Source organism: Gasterosteus aculeatus, chromosome 13 (genome assembly GCF_964276395.1).
Source record: "Gasterosteus aculeatus chromosome 13, fGasAcu3.hap1.1, whole genome shotgun sequence".
Lineage (NCBI taxonomy): Eukaryota > Metazoa > Chordata > Actinopteri > Perciformes > Gasterosteidae > Gasterosteus > Gasterosteus aculeatus.
In genome coordinates this window covers 336,174-355,224 of record NC_135701.1, presented here as the reverse complement: position 1 = coordinate 355,224, position 19,051 = coordinate 336,174, and the positions used below count along the sequence as shown (strand labels likewise).

The 19,051-nt window shown below is 39.6% G+C and overlaps 37 non-coding genes across 37 annotated transcripts; all 37 read right to left on the bottom strand.

The window, feature by feature from the left end:
* Positions 1–605: 605 nt before the first annotated feature.
* trnai-aau (transfer RNA isoleucine (anticodon AAU)) lies at positions 606–679 on the bottom strand. Its single transcript has one exon. It is a non-coding gene; the product is annotated as a tRNA-Ile (tRNA).
* A 248-nt stretch (positions 680–927) lies between these two features.
* On the bottom strand, positions 928–1,000 carry trnar-ucg (transfer RNA arginine (anticodon UCG)). The gene has a single exon. It is a non-coding gene; the product is annotated as a tRNA-Arg (tRNA).
* Positions 1,001–1,482: 482 nt separating this feature from the next.
* Positions 1,483–1,556, bottom strand: trnai-aau (transfer RNA isoleucine (anticodon AAU)). Its single transcript has one exon. It is a non-coding gene; the product is annotated as a tRNA-Ile (tRNA).
* A 248-nt stretch (positions 1,557–1,804) lies between these two features.
* Positions 1,805–1,877, bottom strand: trnar-ucg (transfer RNA arginine (anticodon UCG)). The gene has a single exon. It is a non-coding gene; the product is annotated as a tRNA-Arg (tRNA).
* A 481-nt stretch (positions 1,878–2,358) lies between these two features.
* On the bottom strand, positions 2,359–2,432 carry trnai-aau (transfer RNA isoleucine (anticodon AAU)). The gene has a single exon. It is a non-coding gene; the product is annotated as a tRNA-Ile (tRNA).
* A 248-nt stretch (positions 2,433–2,680) lies between these two features.
* trnar-ucg (transfer RNA arginine (anticodon UCG)) lies at positions 2,681–2,753 on the bottom strand. Its single transcript has one exon. It is a non-coding gene; the product is annotated as a tRNA-Arg (tRNA).
* Positions 2,754–3,233: 480 nt separating this feature from the next.
* trnai-aau (transfer RNA isoleucine (anticodon AAU)) lies at positions 3,234–3,307 on the bottom strand. The gene has a single exon. It is a non-coding gene; the product is annotated as a tRNA-Ile (tRNA).
* Positions 3,308–4,109: 802 nt separating this feature from the next.
* On the bottom strand, positions 4,110–4,183 carry trnai-aau (transfer RNA isoleucine (anticodon AAU)). The gene has a single exon. It is a non-coding gene; the product is annotated as a tRNA-Ile (tRNA).
* Positions 4,184–4,431: 248 nt separating this feature from the next.
* trnar-ucg (transfer RNA arginine (anticodon UCG)) lies at positions 4,432–4,504 on the bottom strand. The gene has a single exon. It is a non-coding gene; the product is annotated as a tRNA-Arg (tRNA).
* A 482-nt stretch (positions 4,505–4,986) lies between these two features.
* trnai-aau (transfer RNA isoleucine (anticodon AAU)) lies at positions 4,987–5,060 on the bottom strand. The gene has a single exon. It is a non-coding gene; the product is annotated as a tRNA-Ile (tRNA).
* Positions 5,061–5,308: 248 nt separating this feature from the next.
* Positions 5,309–5,381, bottom strand: trnar-ucg (transfer RNA arginine (anticodon UCG)). Its single transcript has one exon. It is a non-coding gene; the product is annotated as a tRNA-Arg (tRNA).
* Positions 5,382–5,861: 480 nt separating this feature from the next.
* On the bottom strand, positions 5,862–5,935 carry trnai-aau (transfer RNA isoleucine (anticodon AAU)). Its single transcript has one exon. It is a non-coding gene; the product is annotated as a tRNA-Ile (tRNA).
* Positions 5,936–6,183: 248 nt separating this feature from the next.
* Positions 6,184–6,256, bottom strand: trnar-ucg (transfer RNA arginine (anticodon UCG)). Its single transcript has one exon. It is a non-coding gene; the product is annotated as a tRNA-Arg (tRNA).
* A 482-nt stretch (positions 6,257–6,738) lies between these two features.
* trnai-aau (transfer RNA isoleucine (anticodon AAU)) lies at positions 6,739–6,812 on the bottom strand. Its single transcript has one exon. It is a non-coding gene; the product is annotated as a tRNA-Ile (tRNA).
* Positions 6,813–7,060: 248 nt separating this feature from the next.
* On the bottom strand, positions 7,061–7,133 carry trnar-ucg (transfer RNA arginine (anticodon UCG)). Its single transcript has one exon. It is a non-coding gene; the product is annotated as a tRNA-Arg (tRNA).
* A 480-nt stretch (positions 7,134–7,613) lies between these two features.
* Positions 7,614–7,687, bottom strand: trnai-aau (transfer RNA isoleucine (anticodon AAU)). The gene has a single exon. It is a non-coding gene; the product is annotated as a tRNA-Ile (tRNA).
* Positions 7,688–7,935: 248 nt separating this feature from the next.
* On the bottom strand, positions 7,936–8,008 carry trnar-ucg (transfer RNA arginine (anticodon UCG)). Its single transcript has one exon. It is a non-coding gene; the product is annotated as a tRNA-Arg (tRNA).
* Positions 8,009–8,490: 482 nt separating this feature from the next.
* trnai-aau (transfer RNA isoleucine (anticodon AAU)) lies at positions 8,491–8,564 on the bottom strand. Its single transcript has one exon. It is a non-coding gene; the product is annotated as a tRNA-Ile (tRNA).
* A 248-nt stretch (positions 8,565–8,812) lies between these two features.
* trnar-ucg (transfer RNA arginine (anticodon UCG)) lies at positions 8,813–8,885 on the bottom strand. Its single transcript has one exon. It is a non-coding gene; the product is annotated as a tRNA-Arg (tRNA).
* A 480-nt stretch (positions 8,886–9,365) lies between these two features.
* Positions 9,366–9,439, bottom strand: trnai-aau (transfer RNA isoleucine (anticodon AAU)). The gene has a single exon. It is a non-coding gene; the product is annotated as a tRNA-Ile (tRNA).
* A 248-nt stretch (positions 9,440–9,687) lies between these two features.
* On the bottom strand, positions 9,688–9,760 carry trnar-ucg (transfer RNA arginine (anticodon UCG)). The gene has a single exon. It is a non-coding gene; the product is annotated as a tRNA-Arg (tRNA).
* A 482-nt stretch (positions 9,761–10,242) lies between these two features.
* trnai-aau (transfer RNA isoleucine (anticodon AAU)) lies at positions 10,243–10,316 on the bottom strand. Its single transcript has one exon. It is a non-coding gene; the product is annotated as a tRNA-Ile (tRNA).
* Positions 10,317–10,564: 248 nt separating this feature from the next.
* trnar-ucg (transfer RNA arginine (anticodon UCG)) lies at positions 10,565–10,637 on the bottom strand. Its single transcript has one exon. It is a non-coding gene; the product is annotated as a tRNA-Arg (tRNA).
* A 481-nt stretch (positions 10,638–11,118) lies between these two features.
* On the bottom strand, positions 11,119–11,192 carry trnai-aau (transfer RNA isoleucine (anticodon AAU)). Its single transcript has one exon. It is a non-coding gene; the product is annotated as a tRNA-Ile (tRNA).
* Positions 11,193–11,440: 248 nt separating this feature from the next.
* trnar-ucg (transfer RNA arginine (anticodon UCG)) lies at positions 11,441–11,513 on the bottom strand. The gene has a single exon. It is a non-coding gene; the product is annotated as a tRNA-Arg (tRNA).
* Positions 11,514–11,993: 480 nt separating this feature from the next.
* trnai-aau (transfer RNA isoleucine (anticodon AAU)) lies at positions 11,994–12,067 on the bottom strand. Its single transcript has one exon. It is a non-coding gene; the product is annotated as a tRNA-Ile (tRNA).
* Positions 12,068–12,315: 248 nt separating this feature from the next.
* trnar-ucg (transfer RNA arginine (anticodon UCG)) lies at positions 12,316–12,388 on the bottom strand. The gene has a single exon. It is a non-coding gene; the product is annotated as a tRNA-Arg (tRNA).
* Positions 12,389–13,565: 1,177 nt separating this feature from the next.
* On the bottom strand, positions 13,566–13,639 carry trnai-aau (transfer RNA isoleucine (anticodon AAU)). Its single transcript has one exon. It is a non-coding gene; the product is annotated as a tRNA-Ile (tRNA).
* Positions 13,640–13,887: 248 nt separating this feature from the next.
* Positions 13,888–13,960, bottom strand: trnar-ucg (transfer RNA arginine (anticodon UCG)). Its single transcript has one exon. It is a non-coding gene; the product is annotated as a tRNA-Arg (tRNA).
* A 481-nt stretch (positions 13,961–14,441) lies between these two features.
* On the bottom strand, positions 14,442–14,515 carry trnai-aau (transfer RNA isoleucine (anticodon AAU)). Its single transcript has one exon. It is a non-coding gene; the product is annotated as a tRNA-Ile (tRNA).
* An 801-nt stretch (positions 14,516–15,316) lies between these two features.
* Positions 15,317–15,390, bottom strand: trnai-aau (transfer RNA isoleucine (anticodon AAU)). The gene has a single exon. It is a non-coding gene; the product is annotated as a tRNA-Ile (tRNA).
* A 248-nt stretch (positions 15,391–15,638) lies between these two features.
* trnar-ucg (transfer RNA arginine (anticodon UCG)) lies at positions 15,639–15,711 on the bottom strand. The gene has a single exon. It is a non-coding gene; the product is annotated as a tRNA-Arg (tRNA).
* Positions 15,712–16,192: 481 nt separating this feature from the next.
* trnai-aau (transfer RNA isoleucine (anticodon AAU)) lies at positions 16,193–16,266 on the bottom strand. The gene has a single exon. It is a non-coding gene; the product is annotated as a tRNA-Ile (tRNA).
* Positions 16,267–16,514: 248 nt separating this feature from the next.
* On the bottom strand, positions 16,515–16,587 carry trnar-ucg (transfer RNA arginine (anticodon UCG)). Its single transcript has one exon. It is a non-coding gene; the product is annotated as a tRNA-Arg (tRNA).
* Positions 16,588–17,068: 481 nt separating this feature from the next.
* Positions 17,069–17,142, bottom strand: trnai-aau (transfer RNA isoleucine (anticodon AAU)). The gene has a single exon. It is a non-coding gene; the product is annotated as a tRNA-Ile (tRNA).
* An 802-nt stretch (positions 17,143–17,944) lies between these two features.
* trnai-aau (transfer RNA isoleucine (anticodon AAU)) lies at positions 17,945–18,018 on the bottom strand. The gene has a single exon. It is a non-coding gene; the product is annotated as a tRNA-Ile (tRNA).
* Positions 18,019–18,820: 802 nt separating this feature from the next.
* On the bottom strand, positions 18,821–18,894 carry trnai-aau (transfer RNA isoleucine (anticodon AAU)). Its single transcript has one exon. It is a non-coding gene; the product is annotated as a tRNA-Ile (tRNA).
* Positions 18,895–19,051: the final 157 nt, after the last annotated feature.

Here is a 19,051-nt window from a genome sequence, read left to right as displayed (position 1 = left end):
CTGATGAAATTCAACTTTGCACAAGACTTCTTACAAATATCTTGGAAGTTTCAACCAAGAAGGGACTCGAACCCTCCATCTTCTGATCCGAAGTCAGACGCCTTGTCCATTAGGCCACGTGGTCCCTAAATGCAACAGTTTCATTTTTTTTAACTGCTATTATTCACCTGCAGAGTAGGAGGACCAGAAAAATATCTTTCAACACCTGAGGTTTGCAACGCCATCATGAATTTAAACATCTACTGCAAGTGTGGACGGATTTATCGTTGAATGAGTGTTACCAGGGGGTTTTGCGATTTAACTTACAATCACATAGTATCACCATTACGTTCTGACAATGTCAGGTAAAGACACAGTTTAGATTTTTTTTAATTGGCCTGGGAGAATACTTGAGAATGTTACCAGTGGGATCACCTACTGGCTTGGCATTGCTAGACAGGATGGATGGGTTTCCACAAAAAAATATTTGGATGGAGGTAGATCATTGAACCTGGATGGGATGTAGTAACAGCTGACTTTCTATTGGATTCTTCTTTGGAATAGGACAGTTTCAGAGGCTGGAATAACACAGACTAAATAAAAACATATGATATTCTGGCAATCCTTGGCCAGTATGGGGATTGAACCCATGACCTTGGCGTTATTAGCACCACGCTCTGACCATCTGAGCTAACCTGCCATTTTCTTTTGATTTTATCCAACTACAGTAAATCCAGATTCCAGGCCAAATGAGAACTTCTATGATGCAGGCAGTAAATAATTGTCAATCAGTTGTGAGAGCCTATCACCTTTGATTTCCCCATTAAAATAGACGGTGAAGAGAATGAATTTAAATATAATGGAAATGTATTTTGTTGGAAACAACAATGCTTATACCTGAGGAAATTCAACTTTGCACAAGACTTCTTACAAATATCTTGGAAGTTTCAACCACGAAGGGACTCGAACCCTCAATCTTCTGATCCGAAGTCAGACGCCTTGTCCATTAGGCCACGTGGTCCCTAAATGCAGCAGTTTCACTTTTTTTTAACTGCTATTATTCACCTGCAGAGTAGGAGGACCAGAAAAATATCTTTCAACACCTGAGGTTTGCAACGCCATCATGAATTTAAACATCTACTGCAAGTGTGGACGGATTTATCGTTGAATGAGTGTTACCAGGGGGTTTTGCGATTTAACTTACAATCACATAGTATCACCATTACGTTCTGACAATGTCAGGTAAAGACACAGTTTAGATTTTTTTTAATTGGCCTGGGAGAATACTTGAGAATGTTAGCACTGGGATCACCTACTGGCTTGGCATTGCTAGACAGGATGGATGGGTTTCCACAAAAAAATATTTGGATGGAGGTAGATCATTGAACCTGGATGGGATGTAGTAACAGCTGACTTTCTATTGGATTCTTCTTTGGAATAGGACAGTTTCAGAGGCTGGAATAACACAGACTAAATAAAAACATATGATATTCTGGCAATCCTTGGCCAGTATGGGGATTGAACCCATGACCTTGGCGTTATTAGCACCACGCTCTGACCATCTGAGCTAACCGGCCCTTTTCTCTTGATTTTATCCAACTACAGTAAATCCAGATTCCAGGCCAAATGAGAACTTCTATGATGCAGGCAGTAAATAATTGTCAATCAGTTGTGAGAGCCTATCACCTTTAATTTCCCCATTAAAATAGACGGTGAAGAGAATGAATTTAAATATAATGGAAGTATATTTTGTTGGAAACAACAATGTATATATCTGATGAAATTTAACTTTGCACAAGACATCTTACAAATATCTTGGAAGTTTCAACCACAAAGGGACTCGAACCCTCAATCTTCTGATCCGAAGTCAGACGCCTTGTCCATTAGGCTACGTGGTCCCTAAATGCAGCAGTTTCACTTTTTTTTAACTGCTATTATTCACCTGCAGAGTAGGAGGACCAGAAAAATATCTTTCAACACCTGAGGTTTGCAACGCCATCATGAATTTAAATATCTACTGCAAGTGTGGACGGATTTATCGTTGAATGAGTGTTACCGGTTTTTTTTGGGGATTTAACTTACAATCACATAGTATCACCATTACGTTCTGACAATGTCAGGTAAAGACACAGTTTAGATTTTTTTTAATTGGCCTGGGAGAATACTTGAGAATGTTACCAGTGGGATCACCTACTGGCTTGGCATTGCTAGACAGAATGAATGGGTTTCCACAAAAAAACCTTTGGATGGAGGTAGATCATTGAACCTGGATGGGATGTAGTAACAGCTGACTTTCTATTGGATTCTTCTTTGGAATAGGGCAGTTTCAGAGGCTGGAATAACACAGACTAAATAAAAACATGATAACCTGGCAATCCTTGGCCAGTATGGGGATTGAACCCATGACCTTGGCGTTATTAGCACCACGCTCTGACCATCTGAGCTAACCGGCCCTTTTCTCTTGATTTTATCCAACTACAGTAAATCCAGATTTCAGGCCAAATGAGAACTTCTATGATACAGGCAGTAAATAATTGTCAATCAGTTGTGAGAGCCTATCACCTTTAATTTCCCCATTAAAATAGACGGTGAAGAGAATGAATTTAAATATAATGGAAGTATATTTTGTTGGAAACAACAATGCTCATACCTGAGGAAATTCAACTTTGCACAAGACATCTTACAAATATCTTGGAAGTTTCAACCACGAAGGGACTCGAAACCTCAATCTTCTGATCCGAAGTCAGACGCCTTGTCCATTAGGCCACGTGGTCCCTAAATGCAGCAGTTTCACTTTTTTTTAACTGCTATTATTCACCTGCAGAGTAGGAGGACCAGAAAAATATCTTTCAACACCTGAGGTTTGCAACGCCATCATGAATTTAAATATGTACTGCAAGTGTGGACGGATTTATTGTTGAATGAGTGTTACCAGGGGGTTTTGCAACTTAACTTACAATCACATAGTATCACCATTACGTTCTGACAATGTCAGGTAAAGACACAGTTTAGATTTTTTTTAATTGGCCTGGGAGAATACTTGAGAATGTTACCAGTGGGATCACCTAATGGCTTGGCATTGCTAGACAGGATGGATGGGTTTCCACAAAAAAATATTTGGATGGAGGTAGATCATTGAACCTGGATGGGATGTAGTATCAGCTCACTTTCTATTGGATTCTTCTTTGGAATAGGACAGTTTCAGAGGCTGGAATAACACAGACTAAATAAAAAGATGATATCCTGGCAATCCTTGGCCAGTATGGGGATTGAGCCCATGACCTTGGCGTTATTAGCACCACGCTCTGACCATCTGAGCTAACCGGCCCTTTTCTCTTGATTTTATCCAACTACAGTAAATCCAGATTTCATGCCAAATGAGAACTTCTAAAATGCAGGTAGTAAACAATTGTCAGTCAGTTGTGAGAGCCTATCACCTTTAATTTCCCCATTAAAATACACGGTGAAGAGAATGAATTTAACTATAATGGAAGTATATTTTGTTGGAAACAAAAATGCATATATCTGATGAAATTCAACTTTGCACAAGACTTCTTACAAATATCTTGGAAGTTTCAACCAAGAAGGGACTCGAACCCTCCATCTTCTGATCCGAAGTCAGACACCTTGTCCATTAGGCCACGTGGTCCCTAAATGCAACAGTTTCATTTTTTTTAACTGCTATTATTCACCTGCAGAGTAGGAGGACCAGAAAAATATCTTTCAACACCTGAGGTTTGCAACGCCATCATGAATTTAAACATCTACTGCAAGTGTGGACGGATTTATCGTTGAATGAGTGTTACCAGGGGGTTTTGCGATTTAACTTACAATCACATAGTATCACCATTACGTTCTGACAATGTCAGGTAAAGACACAGTTTAGATTTTTTTTAATTGGCCTGGGAGAATACTTGAGAATGTTACCAGTGGGATCACCTACTGGCTTGGCATTGCTAGACAGGATGAATGGGTTTCCACAAAAAAATATTTGGATGGAGGTAGATCATTGAACCTGGATGGGATGTAGTAACAGCTGACTTTCTATTGGATTCTTCTTTGGAATAGGACAGTTTCAGAGGCTGGAATAACACAGACTAAATAAAAACATATGATATTCTGGCAATCCTTGGCCAGTATGGGGATTGAAACCATGACCTTGGCGTTATTAGCACCACGCTCTGACCATCTGAGCTAACCGGCCCTTTTCTCTTGATTTTATCCAACTACAGTAAATCCAGATTCCAGGCCAAATGAGAACTTCTATGATGCAGGCAGTAAATAATTGTCAATCAGTTGTGAGAGCCTATCACCTTTAATTTCCCCATTAAAATAGACGGTGAAGAGAATGAATTTAAATATAATGGAAGTATATTTTGTTGGAAACAACAATGTATATATCTGATGAAATTCAACTTTGCACAAGACATCTTACAAATATCTTGGAAGTTTCAACCACGAAGGGACTCGAACCCTCAATCTTCTGATCCGAAGTCAGACGCCTTGTCCATTAGGCTACGTGGTCCCTAAATGCAGCAGTTTCACTTTTTTTTAACTGCTATTATTCACCTGCAGAGTAGGAGGACCAGAAAAATATCTTTCAACACCTGAGGTTTGCAACGCCATCATGAATTTAAACATCTACTGCAAGTGTGGACGGATTTATCGTTGAATGAGTGTTACCAGGGGGTTTTGCGATTTAACTTACAATCACATAGTATCACCATTACGTTCTGACAATGTCAGGTAAAGACACAGTTTAGATTTTTTTTAATTGGCCTGGGAGAATACTTGAGAATGTTACCAGTGGGATCACCTACTGGCTTGGCATTGCTAGACAGAATGAATGGGTTTCCACAAAAAAATATTTGGATGGAGGTAGATCATTGAACCTGGATGGGATGTAGTAACAGCTGACTTTCTATTGGATTCTTCTTTGGAATAGGACAGTTTCAGAGGCTGGAATAACACAGACTAAATAAAAACATATGATATTCTGGCAATCCTTGGCCAGTATGGGGATTGAACCCATGACCTTGGCGTTATTAGCACCACGCTCTGACCATCTGAGCTAACCGGCCCTTTTCTCTTGATTTTATCCAACTACAGTAAATCCAGATTCCAAGCCAAATGAGAACTTCTATGATGCAGGCAGTAAATAATTGTCAATCAGTTGTGAGAGCCTATCACCTTTAATTTCCCCATTAAAATAGACAGTGAAGAGAATGAATTTAACTATAATGGAAGTATATTTTGTTGGAAACAACAATGCATATATCTGATGAAATTCAACTTTGCACAAGACATCTTACAAATATCTTGGAAGTTTCAACCACGAAGGGACTCGAACCCTCAATCTTCTGATCCGAAGTCAGACGCCTTGTCCATTAGGCCACGTGGTCCCTAAATGCAGCAGTTTCACTTTTTTTTAACTGCTATTATTCACCTGCAGAGTAGGAGGACCAGAAAAATATCTTTCAACACCTGAGGTTTGCAACGCCATCATGAATTTAAACATCTACTGCAAGTGTGGACGGATTTATCGTTGAATGAGTGTTACCAGGGGGTTTTGCGACTTAACTTACAATCACATAGTATCACCATTACGTTCTGACAATGTCAGGTAAAGACACAGTTTAGATTTTTTTTAATTGGCCTGGGAGAATACTTGAGAATGTTACCAGTGGGATCACCTACTGGCTTGGCATTGCTAGACAGGATGAATGGGTTTCCACAAAAAAATATTTGGATGGAGGTAGATCATTGAACCTGGATGGGATGTAGTATCAGCTCACTTTCTATTGGATTCTTCTTTGGAATAGGACAGTTTCAGAGGCTGGAATAACACAGACTAAATAAAAACATGATATCCTGGCAATCCTTGGCCAGTATGGGGATTGAACCCATGACCTTGGCGTTATTAGCACCACGCTCTGACCATCTGAGCTAACCGGCCCTTTTCTCTTGATTTTATCCAACTACAGTAAATCCAGATTCCAGGCCAAATGAGAACTTCTATGATGCAGGCAGTAAATAATTGTCAATCAGTTGTGAGAGCCTATCACCTTTAATTTCCCCATTAAAATAGACGGTGAAGAGAATGAATTTAAATATAATGGAAGTATATTTTGTTGGAAACAACAATGCATATACCTGATGAAATTCAACTTTGCACAAGACTTCTTACAAATATCTTGGAAGTTTCAACCAAGAAGGGACTCGAACCCTCAATCTTCTGATCCGAAGTCAGACGCCTTGTCCATTAGGCCACGTGGTCCCTAAATGCAACAGTTTCATTTTTTTTAACTGCTATTATTCACCTGCAGAGTAGGAGGACCAGAAAAATATCTTTCAACACCTGAGGTTTGCAACGCCATCATGAATTTAAACATCTACTGCAAGTGTGAACGGATTTATCGTTGAATGAGTGTTACCAGGGGGTTTTGCGATTTAACTTACAATCACATAGTATCACCATTACGTTCTGACAATGTCAGGTAAAGACACAGTTTTAGATTTTTTTTAATTGGCCTGGGAGAATACTTGAGAATGTTACCAGTGGGATCACCTACTGGCTTGGCATTGCTAGACAGAATGAATGGGTTTCCACAAAAAAATATTTGGATGGAGGTAGATCATTGGACCTGGATGGGATGTAGTAACAGCTGACTTTCTATTGGATTCTTCTTTGGAATAGGACAGTTTCAGAGGCTGGAATAACACAGACTAAATAAAAACATATGATATTCTGGCAATCCTTGGCCAGTATGGGGATTGAACCCATGACCTTGGCGTTATTAGCACCACGCTCTGACCATCTGAGCTAACCGGCCCTTTTCTCTTGATTTTATCCAACTACAGTAAATCCAGATTCCAGGCCAAATGAGAACTTCTATGATGCAGGCAGTAAATAATTGTCAATCAGTTGTGAGAGCCTATCACCTTTAATTTCCCCATTAAAATAGACGGTGAAGAGAATGAATTTAAATATAATGGAAGTATATTTTGTTGGAAACAACAATGCATATATCTGATGAAATTCAACTTTGCACAAGACATCTTACAAATATCTTGGAAGTTTCAACCACGAAGGGACTCGAACCCTCAATCTTCTGATCCGAAGTCAGACGCCTTGTCCATTAGGCCACGTGGTCCCTAAATGCAGCAGTTTCACTTTTTTTTAACTGCTATTATTCACCTGCAGAGTAGGAGGACCAGAAAAATATCTTTCAACACCTGAGGTTTGCAACGCCATCATGAATTTAAACATCTACTGCAAGTGTGGACGGATTTATCGTTGAATGAGTGTTACCAGGGGGTTTTGCGATTTAACTTACAATCACATAGTATCACCATTACGTTCTGACAATGTCAGGTAAAGACACAGTTTAGATTTTTTTTAATTGGCCTGGGAGAATACTTGAGAATGTTACCAGTGGGATCACCTACTGGCTTGGCATTGCTAGACAGAATGAATGGGTTTCCACAAAAAAATATTTGGATGGAGGTAGATCATTGAACCTGGATGGGATGTAGTAACAGCTGACTTTCTATTGGATTCTTCTTTGGAATAGGACAGTTTCAGAGGCTGGAATAACACAGACTAAATAAAAACATGATAACCTGGCAATCCTTGGCCAGTATGGGGATTGAACCCATGACCTTGGCGTTATTAGCACCACGCTCTGACCATCTGAGCTAACCGGCCCTTTTCTCTTGATTTTATCCAACTACAGTAAATCCAGATTTCAGGCCAAATGAGAACTTCTATGATGCAGGCAGTAAATAATTGTCAATCAGTTGTGAGAGCCTATCACCTTTAATTTCCCCATTAAAATAGACGGTGAAGAGAATGAATTTAAATATAATGGAAGTATATTTTGTTGGAAACAACAATGCTCATACCTGAGGAAATTCAACTTTGCACAAGACATCTTACAAATATCTTGGAAGTTTCAACCACGAAGGGACTCGAACCCTCAATCTTCTGATCCGAAGTCAGACGCCTTGTCCATTAGGCCACGTGGTCCCTAAATGCAGCAGTTTCACTTTTTTTTAACTGCTATTATTCACCTGCAGAGTAGGAGGACCAGAAAAATATCTTTCAACACCTGAGGTTTGCAACGCCATCATGAATTTAAACATCTACTGCAAGTGTGGACGGATTTATCGTTGAATGAGTGTTACCAGGGGGTTTTGCGATTTAACTTACAATCACATAGTATCACCATTACGTTCTGACAATGTCAGGTAAAGACACAGTTTAGATTTTTTTTAATTGGCCTGGGAGAATACTTGAGAATGTTACCAGTGGGATCACCTACTGGCTTGGCATTGCTAGACAGGATGAATGGGTTTCCACAAAAAAATATTTGGATGGAGGTAGATCATTGAACCTGGATGGGATGTCGTATCAGCTCACTTTCTATTGGATTCTTCTTTGGAATAGGACAGTTTCAGAGGCTGGAATAACACAGACTAAATAAAAACATATGATATTCTGGCAATCCTTGGCCAGTATGGGGATTGAACCCATGACCTTGGCGTTATTAGCACCACGCTCTGACCATCTGAGCTAACCGGCCCTTTTCTCTTGATTTTATCCAACTACAGTAAATCCAGATTCCAGGCCAAATGAGAACTTCTATGATGCAGGCAGTAAATAATTGTCAATCAGTTGTGAGAGCCTATCACCTTTAATTTCCCCATTAAAATAGACGGTGAAGAGAATGAATTTAAATATAATGGAAGTATATTTTGTTGGAAACAACAATGCATATATCTGATGAAATTCAACTTTGCACAAGACATCTTACAAATATCTTGGAAGTTTCAACCACGAAGGGACTCGAACCCTCAATCTTCTGATCCGAAGTCAGACGCCTTGTCCATTAGGCCACGTGGTCCCTAAATGCAGCAGTTTCACTTTTTTTTAACTGCTATTATTCACCTGCAGAGTAGGAGGACCAGAAAAATATCTTTCAACACCTGAGGTTTGCAACGCCATCATGAATTTAAACATCTACTGCAAGTGTGGACGGATTTATCGTTGAATGAGTGTTACCAGGGGGTTTTGCGATTTAACTTACAATCACATAGTATCACCATTACGTTCTGACAATGTCAGGTAAAGACACAGTTTAGATTTTTTTTAATTGGCCTGGGAGAATACTTGAGAATGTTACCAGTGGGATCACCTACTGGCTTGGCATTGCTAGACAGAATGAATGGGTTTCCACAAAAAAATATTTGGATGGAGGTAGATCATTGAACCTGGATGGGATGTAGTAACAGCTGACTTTCTATTGGATTCTTCTTTGGAATAGGACAGTTTCAGAGGCTGGAATAACACAGACTAAATAAAAACATGATAACCTGGCAATCCTTGGCCAGTATGGGGATTGAACCCATGACCTTGGCGTTATTAGCACCACGCTCTGACCATCTGAGCTAACCGGCCCTTTTCTCTTGATTTTATCCAACTACAGTAAATCCAGATTTCAGGCCAAATGAGAACTTCTATGATGCAGGCAGTAAATAATTGTCAATCACTTGTGAGAGCCTATCACCTTTAATTTCCCCATTAAAATAGACGGTGAAGAGAATGAATTTAAATATAATGGAAGTATATTTTGTTGGAAACAACAATGCTCATACCTGAGGAAATTCAACTTTGCACAAGACATCTTACAAATATCTTGGAAGTTTCAACCACGAAGGGACTCGAACCCTCAATCTTCTGATCCGAAGTCAGACGCCTTGTCCATTAGGCCACGTGGTCCCTAAATGCAGCAGTTTCACTTTTTTTTAACTGCTATTATTCACCTGCAGAGTAGGAGGACCAGAAAAATATCTTTCAACACCTGAGGTTTGCAACGCCATCATGAATTTAAACATCTACTGCAAGTGTGGACGGATTTATCGTTGAATGAGTGTTACCAGGGGGTTTTGCGATTTAACTTACAATCACATAGTATCACCATTACGTTCTGACAATGTCAGGTAAAGACACAGTTTAGATTTTTTTTAATTGGCCTGGGAGAATACTTGAGAATGTTACCAGTGGGATCACCTACTGGCTTGGCATTGCTAGACAGGATGAATGGGTTTCCACAAAAAAATATTTGGATGGAGGTAGATCATTGAACCTGGATGGGATGTCGTATCAGCTCACTTTCTATTGGATTCTTCTTTGGAATAGGACAGTTTCAGAGGCTGGAATAACACAGACTAAATAAAAACATATGATATTCTGGCAATCCTTGGCCAGTATGGGGATTGAACCCATGACCTTGGCGTTATTAGCACCACGCTCTGACCATCTGAGCTAACCGGCCCTTTTCTCTTGATTTTATCCAACTACAGTAAATCCAGATTCCAGGCCAAATGAGAACTTCTATGATGCAGGCAGTAAATAATTGTCAATCAGTCGTGAGAGCCTATCACCTTTAATTTCCCCATTAAAATAGACGGGGAAGAGAATGAATTTAACTATAATGGAAGTATATTTTGTTGGAAACAACAATGCATATATCTGATGAAATTCAACTTTGCACAAGACATCTTACAAATATCTTGGAAGTTTCAACCACGAAGGGACTCGAACCCTCAATCTTCTGATCCGAAGTCAGACGCCTTGTCCATTAGGCCACGTGGTCCCTAAATGCAGCAGTTTCACTTTTTTTTAACTGCTATTATTCACCTGCAGAGTAGGAGGACCAGAAAAATATCTTTCAACACCTGAGGTTTGCAACGCCATCATGAATTTAAATATCTACTGCAAGTGTGGACGGATTTATCGTTGAATGAGTGTTACCGGGGTTTTTTTGGGATTTAACTTACAATCACATAGTATCACCATTACGTTCTGACAATGTCAGGTAAAGACACAGTTTAGATTTGTTTTAATTGGCCTGGGAGAATACTTGAGAATGTTACCAGTGGGATCACCTACTGGCTTGGCATTGCTAGACAGAATGAATGGGTTTCCACAAAAAAACCTTTGGATGGAGGTAGATCATTGAACCTGGATGGGATGTAGTAACAGCTGACTTTCTATTGGATTCTTCTTTGGAATAGGACAGTTTCAGAGGCTGGAATAACACAGACTAAATAAAAACATGATATCCTGGCAATCCTTGGCCAGTATGGGGATTGAACCCATGACCTTGGCGTTATTAGCACCACGCTCTGACCATCTGAGCTAACCGGCCCTTTTCTCTTGATTTTATCCAACTACAGTAAATCCAGATTCCAGGCCAAATGAGAACTTCTATGATGCAGGCAGTAAATAATTGTCAATCAGTTGTGAGAGCCTATCACCTTTAATTTCCCCATTAAAATAGACGGTGAAGAGAATGAATTTAAATATAATGGAAGTATATTTTGTTGGAAACAACAATGCATATATCTGATGAAATTCAACTTTGCACAAGACATCTTACAAATATCTTGGAAGTTTCAACCACGAAGGGACTCGAACCCTCAATCTTCTGATCCGAAGTCAGACGCCTTGTCCATTAGGCCACGTGGTCCCTAAATGCAGCAGTTTCACTTTTTTTTAACTGCTATTATTCACCTGCAGAGTAGGAGGACCAGAAAAATATCTTTCAACACCTGAGGTTTGCAACGCCATCATGAATTTAAACATCTACTGCAAGTGTGGACGGATTTATCGTTGAATGAGTGTTACCAGGGGGTTTTGCGATTTAACTTACAATCACATAGTATCACCATTACGTTCTGACAATGTCAGGTAAAGACACAGTTTAGATTTTTTTTAATTGGCCTGGGAGAATACTTGAGAATGTTACCAGTGGGATCACCTACTGGCTTGAAATTGCTAGACAGAATGAATGGGTTTCCACAAAAAAATATTTGGATGGAGGTAGATCATTGAACCTGGATGGGATGTAGTAACAGCTGACTTTCTATTGGATTCTTCTTTGGAATAGGACAGTTTCAGAGGCTGGAATAACACAGACTAAATAAAAACATGATATCCTGGCAATCCTTGGCCAGTATGGGGATTGAACCCATGACCTTGGCGTTATTAGCACCACGCTCTGACCATCTGAGCTAACCGGCCCTTTTCTCTTGATTTTATCCAACTACAGTAAATCCAGATTTCAGGCCAAATGAGAACTTCTATGATGCAGGCAGTAAATAATTGTCAATCAGTTGTGAGAGCCTATCACCTTTAATTTCCCCATTAAAATAGACGGTGAAGAGAATGAATTTAAATATAATGGAAGTATATTTTGTTGGAAACAACAATGCTCATACCTGAGGAAATTCAACTTTGCACAAGACATCTTACAAATATCTTGGAAGTTTCAACCACGAAGGGACTCGAACCCTCAATCTTCTGATCCGAAGTCAGACGCCTTGTCCATTAGGCCACGTGGTCCCTAAATGCAGCAGTTTCACTTTTTTTTAACTGCTATTATTCACCTGCAGAGTAGGAGGACCAGAAAAATATCTTTCAACACCTGAGGTTTGCAACGCCATCATGAATTTAAATATCTACTGCAAGTGTGGACGGATTTATCGTTGAATGAGTGTTACCGGGTTTTTTTGGGGATTTAACTTACAATCACATAGTATCACCATTACGTTCTGACAATGTCAGGTAAAGACACAGTTTTAGATTTTTTTTAATTGGCCTGGGAGAATACTTGAGAATGTTACCAGTGGGATCACCTACTGGCTTGGCAAGGTCATGGGATTGAACCCATGACCTTGGCGTTATTAGCACCACGCTCTGACCATCTGAGCTAACCGGCCCTTTTCTCTTGATTTTATCCAACTACAGTAAATCCAGATTCCAGGCCAAATGAGAACTTCTATGATGCAGGCAGTAAATAATTGTCAATCAGTTGTGAGAGCCTATCACCTTTAATTTCCCCATTAAAATAGACGGTGAAGAGAATGAATTTAAATATAATGGAAGTATATTTTGTTGGAAACAACAATGCATATACCTGATGAAATTCAACTTTGCACAAGACTTCTTACAAATATCTTGGAAGTTTCAACCAAGAAGGGACTCGAACCCTCAATCTTCTGATCGGAAGTCAGACGCCTTGTCCATTAGGCCACGTGGTCCCTAAATGCAACAGTTTCATTTTTTTTAACTGCTATTATTCACTTGCAGAGTAGGAGGACCAGAAAAATATCTTTCAACACCTGAGGTTTGCAACGCCATCATTAATTTAAACATCTACTGCAAGTGTGGACGGATTTATCGTTGAATGAGTGTTACCAGGGGGTTTTGCGATTTAACTTACAATCACATAGTATCACCATTACGTTCTGACAATGTCAGGTAAAGACACAGTTTAGATTTTTTTTAATTGGCCTGGGAGAATACTTGAGAATGTTACCAGTGGGATCACCTACTGGCTTGGCATTGCTAGACAGAATGAATGGGTTTCCACAAAAAAATATTTGGATGGAGGTAGATCATTGAACCTGGATGGGATGTAGTAACAGCTGACTTTCTATTGGATTCTTCTTTGGAATAGGACAGTTTCAGAGGCTGGAATAACACAGACTAAATAAAAACATGATAACCTGGCAATCCTTGGCCAGTATGGGGATTGAACCCATGACCTTGGCGTTATTAGCACCACGCTCTGACCATCTGAGCTAACCGGCCCTTTTCTCTTGATTTTATCCAACTACAGTAAATCCAGATTTCAGGCCAAATGAGAACTTCTATGATGCAGGCAGTAAATAATTGTCAATCAGTTGTGAGAGCCTATCACCTTTAATTTCCCCATTAAAATAGACGGTGAAGAGAATGAATTTAAATATAATGGAAGTATATTTTGTTGGAAACAACAATGCTCATACATGAGGAAATTCAACTTTGCACAAGACATCTTACAAATATCTTGGAAGTTTCAACCACGAAGGGACTCGAACCCTCAATCTTCTGATCCGAAGTCAGACGCCTTGTCCATTAGGCCACGTGGTCCCTAAATGCAGCAGTTTCACTTTTTTTTAACTGCTATTATTCACCTGCAGAGTAGGAGGACCAGAAAAATATCTTTCAACACCTGAGGTTTGCAACGCCATCATGAATTTAAATATCTACTGCAAGTGTGGACGGATTTATCGTTGAATGAGTGTTACCGGGTTTTTTTGGGGATTTAACTTACAATCACATAGTATCACCATTACGTTCTGACAATGTCAGGTAAAGACACAGTTTAGATTTGTTTTAATTGGCCTGGGAGAATACTTGAGAATGTTACCAGTGGGATCACCTACTGGCTTGGCATTGCTAGACAGAATGAATGGGTTTCCACAAAAAAACCTTTGGATGGAGGTAGATCATTGAACCTGGATGGGATGTAGTAACAGCTGACTTTCTATTGGATTCTTCTTTGGAATAGGGCAGTTTCAGAGGCTGGAATAACACAGACTAAATAAAAACATGATAACCTGGCAATCCTTGGCCAGTATGGGGATTGAACCCATGACCTTGGCGTTATTAGCACCACGCTCTGACCATCTGAGCTAACCGGCCCTTTTCTCTTGATTTTATCCAACTACAGTAAATCCAGATTTCAGGCCAAATGAGAACTTCTATGATGCAGGCAGTAAATAATTGTCAATCAGTTGTGAGAGCCTATCACCTTTAATTTCCCCATTAAAATAGACGGTGAAGAGAATGAATTTAAATATAATGGAAGTATATTTTGTTGGAAACAACAATGCTCATACCTGAGGAAATTCAACTTTGCACAAGACATCTTACAAATATCTTGGAAGTTTTAACCACGAAGGGACTCAAAACCTCAATCTTCTGATACGAAGTCAGACGCCTTGTCCATTAGGCCACGTGGTCCCTAAATGCAGCAGTTTCACTTTTTTTTAACTGCTATTATTCACCTGCAGAGTAGGAGGACCAGAAAAATATCTTTCAACACCTGAGGTTTGCAACGCCATCATGAATTTAAATATGTACTGCAAGTGTGGACGGATTTATTGTTGAATGAGTGTTACCAGGGGGTTTTGCGACTTAACTTACAATCACATAGTATCACCATTACGTTCTGACAATGTCAGGTAAAGACACAGTTTAGATTTTTTTTAATTGGCCTGGGAGAATACTTGAGAATGTTACCAGTGGGATCACCTACTGGCTTGGCATTGCTAGACAGGATGAATGGGTTTCCACAAAAAAATATTTGGATGGAGGTAGATCATTGAACCTGGATGGGATGTAGTATCAGCTCACTTTCTATTGGATTCTTCTTTGGAATAGGACAGTTTCAGAGGCTGGAATAACACAGACTAAATAAAAACATGATATCCTGGCAATCCTTGGCCAGTATGGGGATTGAACCCATGACCTTGGCGTTATTAGCACCACGCTCTGACCATCTGAGCTAACCGGCCCTTTTCTCTTGATTTTATCCAACTACAGTAAATCCAGATTTCATGCCAAATGAGAGCTTCTAAAATGCAGGCAGTAAACAATTGTCAGTCAGTTGTGAGAGCCTATCATCTTTAATTTCCCCATTAAAATAGACGGTGAAGAGAATGAATTTAAATATAATGGAAGTATATTTTGTTGGAAACAACAATGCATATACCTGATGAAATTCAACTTTGCACAAGACTTCTTACAAATATCTTGGAAGTTTCAACCAAGAAGGGACTCGAACCCTCAATCTTCTGATCCGAAGTCAGACGCCTTGTCCATTAGGCCACGTGGTCCCTAAATGCAACAGTTTCATTTTTTTTAACTGCTATTATTCACCTGCAGAGTAGGAGGACCAGAAAAATATCTTTCAACACCTGAGGTTTGCAACGCCATCAGGAATTTAAACATCTACTGCAAGTGTGGACGGATTTATCGTTGAATGAGTGTTACCAGGGGGTTTTGCGATTTAACTTACAATCACATAGTATCACCATTACGTTCTGACAATGTCAGGTAAAGACACAGTTTAGATTTTTTTTAATTGGCCTGGGAGAATACTTGAGAATGTTACCAGTGGGATCACCTACTGGCTTGGCATTGCTAGACAGAATGAATGGGTTTCCACAAAAAAATATTTGGATGGAGGTAGATCATTGAACCTGGATGGGATGTAGTAACAGCTGACTTTCTATTGGATTCTTCTTTGGAATAGGACAGTTTCAGAGGCTGGAATAACACAGACTAAATAAAAACATATGATATTCTGGCAATCCTTGGCCAGTATGGGGATTGAACCCATGACCTTGGCGTTATTAGCACCACGCTCTGACCATCTGAGCTAACCGGCCCTTTTCTCTTGATTTTATCCAACTACAGTAAATCCAGATTCCAGGCCAAATGAGAACTTCTATGATGCAGGCAGTAAATAATTGTCAATCAGTTGTGAGAGCCTATCACCTTTAATTTCCCCATTAAAATAGACGGTGAAGAGAATGAATTTAAATATAATGGAAGTATATTTTGTTGGAAACAACAATGCATATACCTGATGAAATTCAACTTTGCACAAGACTTCTTACAAATATCTTGGAAGTTTCAACCAAGAAGGGACTCGAACCCTCAATCTTCTGATCCGAAGTCAGACGCCTTGTCCATTAGGCCACGTGGTCCCTAAATGCAACAGTTTCATTTTTTTTAACTGCTATTATTCACCTGCAGAGTAGGAGGACCAGAAAAATATCTTTCAACACCTGAGGTTTGCAACGCCATCATGAATTTAAACATCTACTGCAAGTGTGGACGGATTTATCGTTGAATGAGTGTTACCAGGGGGTTTTGCGATTTAACTTACAATCACATAGTATCACCATTACGTTCTGACAATGTCAGGTAAAGACACAGTTTAGATTTTTTTTAATTGGCCTGGGAGAATACTTGAGAATGTTACCAGTGGGATCACCTACTGGCTTGGCATTGCTAGACAGAATGAATGGGTTTCCACAAAAAAATATTTGGATGGAGGTAGATCATTGAACCTGGATGGGATGTAGTAACAGCTGACTTTCTATTGGATTCTTCTTTGGAATAGGACAGTTTCAGAGGCTGGAATAACACAGACTAAATAAAAACATATGATATTCTGGCAATCCTTGGCCAGTATGGGGATTGAACCCATGACCTTGGCGTTATTAGCACCACGCTCTGACCATCTGAGCTAACCGGCCCTTTTCTCTTGATTTTATCCAACTACAGTAAATCCAGATTCCAGGCCAAATGAGAACTTCTATGATGCAGGCAGTAAATAATTGTCAATCAGTTGTGAGAGCCTATCACCTTTAATTTCCCCATTAAAATAGACGGTGAAGAGAATGAATTTAAATATAATGGAAGTATATTTTGTTGGAAACAACAATGCATATACCTGATGAAATTCAACTTTGCACAAGACTTCTTACAAATATCTTGGAAGTTTCAACCAAGAAGGGACTCGAACCCTCAATCTTCTGATCGGAAGTCAGACGCCTTGTCCATTAGGCCACGTGGTCCCTAAATGCAACAGTTTCATTTTTTTTAACTGCTATTATTCACCTGCAGAGTAGGAGGACCAGAAAAATACCTTTCAACACCTGAGGTTTGCAACGCCATCATGAATTTAAACATCTACTGCAAGTGTGGACGGATTTATCGTTGAATGAGTGTTACCAGGGGGTTTTGCGATTTAACTTACAATCACATAGTATGACCATTACGTTCTGACAATGTCAGGTAAAGACACAGTTTAGATTTTTTTTAATTGGCCTGGGAGAATACTTGAGAATGTTACCAGTGGGATCACCTACTGGCTTGGCATTGCTAGACAGAATGAATGGGTTTCCACAAAAAAATATTTGGATGGAGGTAGATCATTGAACCTGGATGGGATGTAGTAACAGCTGACTTTCTATTGGATTCTTCTTTGGAATAGGACAGTTTCAGAGGCTGGAATAACACAGACTAAATAAAAACATATGATATTCTGGCAATCCTTGGCCAGTATGGGGATTGAACCCATGACCTGGGCGTTATTAGCACCACGCTCTGACCATCTGAGCTAACCGGCCCTTTCCTCTTGATTTTATCCAACTACAGTAAATCCAGATTCCAGGCCAAATGAGAACTTCTATGATGCAGGCAGTAAATAATTGTCAATCAGTTGTGAGAGCCTATCACCTTTAATTTCCCCATTAAAATAGACGGTGAAGAGAATGAATTTAAATATAATGGAAGTATATTTTGTTGGAAACAACAATGCATATACCTGATGAAATTCAACTTTGCACAAGACTTCTTACAAATATCTTGGAAGTTTCAACCAAGAAGGGACTCGAACCCTCAATCTTCTGATCGGAAGTCAGACGCCTTGTCCATTAGGCCACGTGGTCCCTAAATGCAACAGTTTCATTTTTTTTAACTGCTATTATTCACCTGCAGAGTAGGAGGACCAGAAAAATACCTTTCAACACCTGAGGTTTGCAACGCCATCATGAATTTAAACATCTACTGCAAGTGTGGACGGATTTATCGTTGAATGAGTGTTACCAGGGGGTTTTGCGATTTAACTTACAATCACATAGTATGACCATTACGTTCTGACAATGTCAGGTAAAGACACAGTTTAGATTTTTTTTAATTGGCCTGGGAGAATACTTGAGAATGTTACCAGTGGGATCACCTACTGGCTTGGCATTGCTAGACAGAATGAATGGGTTTCCACAAAAAAATATTTGGATGGAGGTAGATCATTGAACCTGGATGGGATGTAGTAACAGCTGACTTTCTATTGGATTCTTCTTTGGAATAGGACAGTTTCAGAGGCTGGAATAACACAGACTAAATAAAAACATATGATATTCTGGCAATCCTTGGCCAGTATGGGGATTGAACCCATGACCTGGGCGTTATTAGCACCACGCTCTGACCATCTGAGCTAACCGGCCCTTTCCTCTTGATTTTATCCAACTACAGTAAATCCAGATTCCAGGCCAAATGAGAACTTCTATGATGCAGGCAGTAAATAATTGTCAATCAGTTGTGAGAGCCTATCACCTTTAATTTCCCCATTAAAATAGACGGTGAAGAGAATGAATTTAAATA